At 37.2% G+C, this 6,778-nt stretch overlaps 1 pseudogene; it reads right to left on the bottom strand.

The window, feature by feature from the left end:
* Positions 1 to 1,811: 1,811 nt before the first annotated feature.
* On the bottom strand, positions 1,812 to 6,706 carry LOC110314989 (annotated as a pseudogene).
* Between the last annotated feature and the right edge of the window lie 72 nt (positions 6,707 to 6,778).

Here is a 6,778-nt window from a genome sequence, read left to right as displayed (position 1 = left end):
GGGGGGGGGGAGGAGTCGGTGGGAATGGGAACTTGATGATAAGGTGGGGAGAAGGAAGGGAAGTAGGGTTGAGAGAGGGAATGTGAGGAGAGACAGTTGGAACTGAGGGGCATTGGAGGGATGATATGGAAATTTAGTGCAGTGGAAACTTCCAATGTGTATGAAAGAAATCCTAATGATGTCTTATAAAGGAGATAGAATCCCTACAGGTCATTTTGTGGTACCAAATGATGCTTCTGGTGGTCGAGCTGGGTTGCAGTCAATTCATTTCTACGGAAATCCCCCAAACAATCCAAGCTGTTACTAGAACAACAGGGTTACTCTCCATAAACTGACATCAGAATCACATTGCCAAGGATAACACTGACACAAGTTATTGACTATTGAGAAGTCTAGCTGGTGCCTATGTGGAGCCTTCATCCCATGTTCTAGTGGTTTTTGTATAGGAAAGTACTCTGTTGGCTACCAAAAGAGAGATGTGAACAACAAATCAGCTACAAAAACTTTGACCTAAAATCTGTCCTGGCTGCAAGATATGCTAGGACAATGTGGGAGTAGCCAACCAATGTCTGCTTTAACTTGAGGCCACTACATGAGACAGAACCTGTGCCTGGAATTGCTTTGGTGATGAAGAACCAGAGATTAGATAGCTCAGATGTAGTGTAAAACCAAACAGTACTGTTATAAACAAACAAAGAAATACATCAATAGTATCAATAAAATGACTCCTAATGATATTCTGCTATACTCATAGATCAGTGCCTAAATAGTCATCATCAGAGAAGCTTCATTATGCAGCAGACAGAAAGAGATGCAAAGACCCAGAGCAGACAGACATTACTCGAGGAGAGAATCCATGGAATGCATAGCTCTAAATGGAATATCTCCATCAAATCACTCTGATCAGATATCAGAGAATCCCTTGGAAGGGGAAGCACAAGAGCCTTAGGGAATAGAGGACACCAGAACAAGACCCTTTGAATCAACTAAGCAAGGCTTACATGAACTCACAGATATGGAAGCAGCAAGCATGATGCCTACATGGGTCTGCAAGAGGTCCTGTGCATACAAGTTACAGCTTTCAGCTTAGTATAGTATTTTTATTGGAATCTTGATCATATGAATGATTGGGTGTCTGATTCACATGACTTCTCTTGCCTCACATTTTTTTCCTCCTTTTTTGGGTTGCCTTGTTCAGCCTTGATATGATGATTTTTGTTTGATCTTATTATAATTTTTTGACATGTTTGGATGTTAACACTTAGAAACCTATTATTTTCTAATGAAAAACAGAAAGGGAGTAGATCTGGAGGGAAATAAGTTAGGGAGGAACTGGCAGCAGTAGCAGTAGAAGATAGGGAAACTGTGATCTGGATATATGATTATTTTATGAGAAAAGAGAAAAAGCATAATAATTTTGTTCCCTTCACTAATGTGTATTATAAAAAGGTACAAACAGGTAAGATGTACTATTTATTTATCTTAAAAAATGGGTGGTACACACATGGTTCTTAACCTAATTACATGCAATAAAATATTAAAATAGCTCTAGGATAAGCAAAGTTTAAAAACTGATACTCTCCAACACACTCAAGAATAGGATTCTGTGGCTAGTGCCATATATGTTCAAGTGTCCACTGGGTTATCTGAGAAAACATCATTTCATACCACCAGATACTTTTCTTATATAGTTTTCTTTGTCCAATTTTCTTTATAACATATATTATTAAATTTGACAAATCTAGCTGTTTCTAGAGTTTTCAACTGCCTGGTTATTTATGCCTCAGAAGAGTTCTTTATATTCCTTCAGGTCAGAACCATTTTCTCAACTTCCTATTCAATGCACTTCTCACTTCCTTGTTTCTCAAGGTGTAGATGAGTGGATTGAGAGCAGGTGTGACCACACTGTACATGATGGCAATGATTCTGTCCTGATCCAGAGAGCTGCCTGAGGTGGGACGAATGTAGATAAAAAGAGCAGGAGCAAAGAACAGAATAACAACCATGAAGTGAGAGGCACAAGTAGACAGAGCTTTGTGTAGCATGGTGCAAGAATGGGGCTTGAGGAGAAGATAGGTGATGATGTAGAAATAGGAGAGAAATGTCAGAAAAAAAGGGACTGAGGGCAATGGTGCCTGTGACTGTATTGAGCAGCCAAAGGTTGAGCTCAGTGTTTCCACAGGCCAGATCCAGCAATGGCTTAATATCATAGAAGAAATGATGGACATGATTGGGACCACAGAAGCTCAAACGAGACGTCATTACAGAGTTAAGCAAGGCATGGAAAAAGCCCATGGTCCAGATAGTAACAGTCATGTGAATACAGAGCTGGTGACTCATGATGACAGAATAGTGGAGTGGTCTGCAGATAGCCACAAAGCGGTCAAATGCCATCACTGGCAGCAGCATGGCCTCAGTGCTANCCAGGAANTGGAAGAAATGGAGCTGAGTTATGCATCCTAAGAAGGAAATAGCTTTGCTTGTGGAGAGGAGATTCTGCAGCATCTTTGGCAGTGTTACAGTGGAGAAGCAGATATCTAGACATGCTAGGTTTCCCAGGAAGAAATACATTGGTGAGTGGAGTCTTTGGTCCAAGATGACGATCATCAAGATGGCTCCATTTCCAGTTATATTGACAAAGTAGATGGTGAAGAAAATCACAAAGAGAATAGGGTTTAATTCTTGTATGTCTGTCACTCCCAGGAGGTGAAATTCAGGGACTGAGGTTTCATTGGATATCACCTATAAGAAAGGACAATTAGTATATAATACTACCCTGCATGTTGATCAGTCCTTCCGGCCATAGATTTTCTTGTCATAACGAAAATATTTGATAGATAGTTATTGTTTTCCATGATGACTTCTCAATTTTTTTCTGGTATTTATCCATTATCATGTTAAATAACAATGTTTAATACATGTCTGCTTTGGGTTGTGATCAAATATCTTCTAATTTACTACATTATCCTTAATAGTTTCGTTTTTAGTTAATGACTTTTAATAGAACACAAGCCCACCATATTTTCTTTATGTGACCATTTTCATTTTGACCCTGTCTTCTCTTCATCTCTTTCGTAAATTGTCACCACCATGGAGTAGCTTTTAAATAGTCTACCAGGTAGTTATCTGGGAGGTAAATACACTTGAAAGGTTCTAGGTGGAGGAGGATGTTAGTATATGGACTCATTCCAAACACTGGCCCTTTTAAGAGAAGAATCATAGCACCCAAATAATTGGCCAATGTGATTACAGGAAATTAAAATATTCTGCATAGCAAAGATGTTATCCATAGAGCCTACAGAATTGGCAAAATTATTCTCTTAGGTATACTTCAGGCAAAGGATTAGTATCATCTAAATTACGTAATGGATTGCAATAGTTAACCCCAGGAAACTCTACAAATCAATAAATGGACCATATACCTAAATAGACATTTCTCAATAATAAGATATGAGTGGCTAAGAAATAATTTTGAAGTTTTGAGCTTCCTTAGCTACCAAAGAAGTGTAAGTTAACCTCCTTTGACATTTCTCTCACTCTGTACATAATGGTTTTTTTTAAGAACGCAGAGGACAAGAAATTCTGTTGAGGAATGTAAAGTGCTGCAGCCACCATAGGAATCAGGCTGTTTGTTTCTCTAAAAATTAAAGACCACCATGTGACCCAGCTATACTGAATTTGAGATGGACCCAAAGAACTGTATGTACTACAACAAAGATAAGCTGCATGTCTGTGTTTATTCTTGCTGCATTTACAATGGTCACGAAAATGAATTAGCCTAGATGTTCATCAAGTAACAACAAATAATGAAAACTTGGTACTTATACACAATAAAATTCTATCCATCTGAATAGTAAAATGAAATTAGATTTGCTAGAACTGTGATGTTAAACATGCAAACTAGGCACAGAAGGACAATACTATATTTTGTCTCTTATATTCAGTCCTAGTTAAATATGTGGATCCAAGTTGGAGTGAACATGGGTAAAAACCAGAAAACTAGGAAGGGGACCATGTGATTAGGAAAAGAAGAATTAAAAAAAAAACAGAAAAAAAGAAAGTGGAAGACAGTGGAACAATGTGGAAGGCAATTACAGGGGACGGATATAAGAGGAGGAGACAGGGAGAAGACAGGAGGGGGAGAAAAATTAACCACAATGAAATATGCTTGAAAATCCCATGTGGAAATCTACTATCTTGCAAACTAATTCTAAAAACTAAATAAATACATTTTCATGCACAAAAATGAAAAAGAAAGCTGTATTTTAATATAATAGTATCTGTATTTGTTCTATGTAAAATGTAGAAAAATAGAAATGTTCTTATATAGAATTTTTTTATTCACAACCTAGGAAACATCATGGAAGCAAATGATCACAGCGACCAAAGAGTCTGGCAGTGTGTATATTCTCCCCAACTTTATTTGATGTTGAACTTCAAGTTCCCTAAATATAAGGCATTAAATATTTCCAACTTAAATTCTAAGGGTATGTGAGCACATGTAGAGAGAAAATAATTAATGAGCTGAGGAAAAATTATAAAGATCCTGAGGGATTCTTAGCTTTATAGCTAGAAGATCTTCTGAGAAATGGGGTTGCCACTTGTGTAATTCTGTCAAGTGTTGGTTCCAAACAATGGGCTGCCTAAATCTTTATCTATCTATCTATCTATCTATCTATCTATCTATCTATCTATCTATCTATCTATCTATCTAACTATCTATCTATCTATCTATCTATCTATCTATCTATCTATCTATCATCTATCTATCCATCTATCTATCATTTATTGAGGTAGAGTGTTCTACTGAATATGTAGGTCACTGGTTCTCCTAGGCTAACTCAACAAAGCTCCAAAAATTCTCCTGACTACACTTTCCCAGGTCTCTGTTCTCAACACAGATTATCACACCCATTTTTAAATTGTTGAATGTTAAGGATCTGAACCTGGGTTTTCTTGCACAGATAGCAAGCAGTTAATAGATGGGGCCATTTCCCCAGAGCCCTTCCTTTGTTGTTTCTTTTTTTATTAGGACATGGTCTTCATAGAAGCATAGTTCTTCTACCTCAGTCTTCCAAGTGCTGGGCCTATAATCATGTTTTTTCTCTGTCTGGTCAAGTTACATTATGTTTATACACTGCGTTATACATTGTGCTTTCTTTTGCTTCTGCTTTCTTAGAGGTGTTTTTGTTTGTTTGTTTGTTTTTAAATCCTAGTGACCCTTATTCAGAAAAGCTCTCCCTGGGAGGACTCTGCAGGCCCTCCCTCATTGTACCAGCAGCAACTGACAAACACTCAATTTAGTATGCTGGAAATCCTGTCTTTTCTTGTGGTCTAGCTTATTGGGTCATTTTAAAAATTTACCTTAAAATGAGCTCACTCATGACACACTAAAGACCTTTCTTCTCTTCTAGCTCCATTTTTGTGCAGTGGTAGCTGGGTTCTCCTCTTTGACCCCAGAAACATTTCTGCTTCCTCAGTTTCCTCCTTAGATTATGGAAGCATCAGATATTCTATCATAAAAAACATGTTTTGTCTATAAGGTTGCCTGTTTAAATGCAACTCCTGTCCTCCTTTCTTTTAAAACTCATTTTCTGTAAAAATATATCCTTTTATTTCAAGTGCATGATTAAAGTAATATTGTTCCTTTCAATGAATGTAAAATTCTTAACTAATTATGAGTAAATTCATTACAAAACATTTAATATTTGGGTACACTTTAAAAAAATTAAAAAGAGACTGTTTGAGTTGTTTTCTTTTCTTCTCAGTATTAGGAAAGTACCTGAATTACCTCCATAAGAAACTCTGATCAGAACAGACATAGATGTGAGATGTAGCTTCCTCTGATTCCTTTTTTTTAAAGATGCCCTGGACTCACACTGTATAAAAGGAAGAATCAGAATAAGTGTATGGAGGGCCAACGGTGCTGGGAGGCACCAAGAGAACTCCTTAGCTGCGGAAGCGGTGAACAGAGGCTGGTCCTGGTGTGATTCCTACAAAGGGGTTATCACTCAAGCCTTAGAAATAACTAGATGAAGAAAATAATTAATGAACTGAGGAAAAATTATAAAGATCCTGAGGGATTCTTAGCTTTATAGCTAGAAGATCTGAGAAATGGGGTTGCCACTTGTGTAATTCTGTCACGTGTTGCTTCCAAACAATTCAGGGTGGCATCTTTGATAGTGTTGCCTCTTCTATGTGTTTATAAACACAACAGACGTTTGTGTTTAAAATCTAGTCTCATGGCAAAATATACTTACCATTTCTCTGAGGCAGAAATCAAAGTAATAGTACTAAAACACATATCAGGAAAATATTTACCAATTAAAGAAAACTATCAACCAGACTGCTTTGTACAATCATAACTTAATTTTGTTTATCACACTTTCAATATTTAGATCTTCCTGATTTGGAGAACTACACAGTCTCCAAAGAAGAACCAAGTACATTGTAATTAGATGAAACAGCATTGAAATACAGAAGCCAAAGAGCTTTCATGAGCATCACACACAGTGAGGAGTCCATCACTAGAAAGGAAATCAGCCTGAACCCTGCTCATTGGGGTTTAATATACAAACTGACAGACTAAAGAATGGGACATTTTAACCTTAATTCACTCCCTCACCTGACTGAATGTTAAAACATTTTTTTCAGGCGCATGTCCAGAAATTGCACAGGTTGTGAAATATTTGAAGTGGCAGTTCATGCTTTACATTGGATTCCAGTCTTCATTTGTAGATACCTGTCTATTGTCCTGAAATTCTGAAAGCACTCTAAC

Source organism: Mus pahari, unplaced genomic scaffold (assembly GCF_900095145.1).
Source record: "Mus pahari unplaced genomic scaffold, PAHARI_EIJ_v1.1 scaffold_9031_1, whole genome shotgun sequence".
Classification (NCBI taxonomy): Eukaryota; Metazoa; Chordata; class Mammalia; order Rodentia; family Muridae; genus Mus; species Mus pahari.
This window is presented reverse-complemented; position numbering and strand designations above follow the sequence as displayed.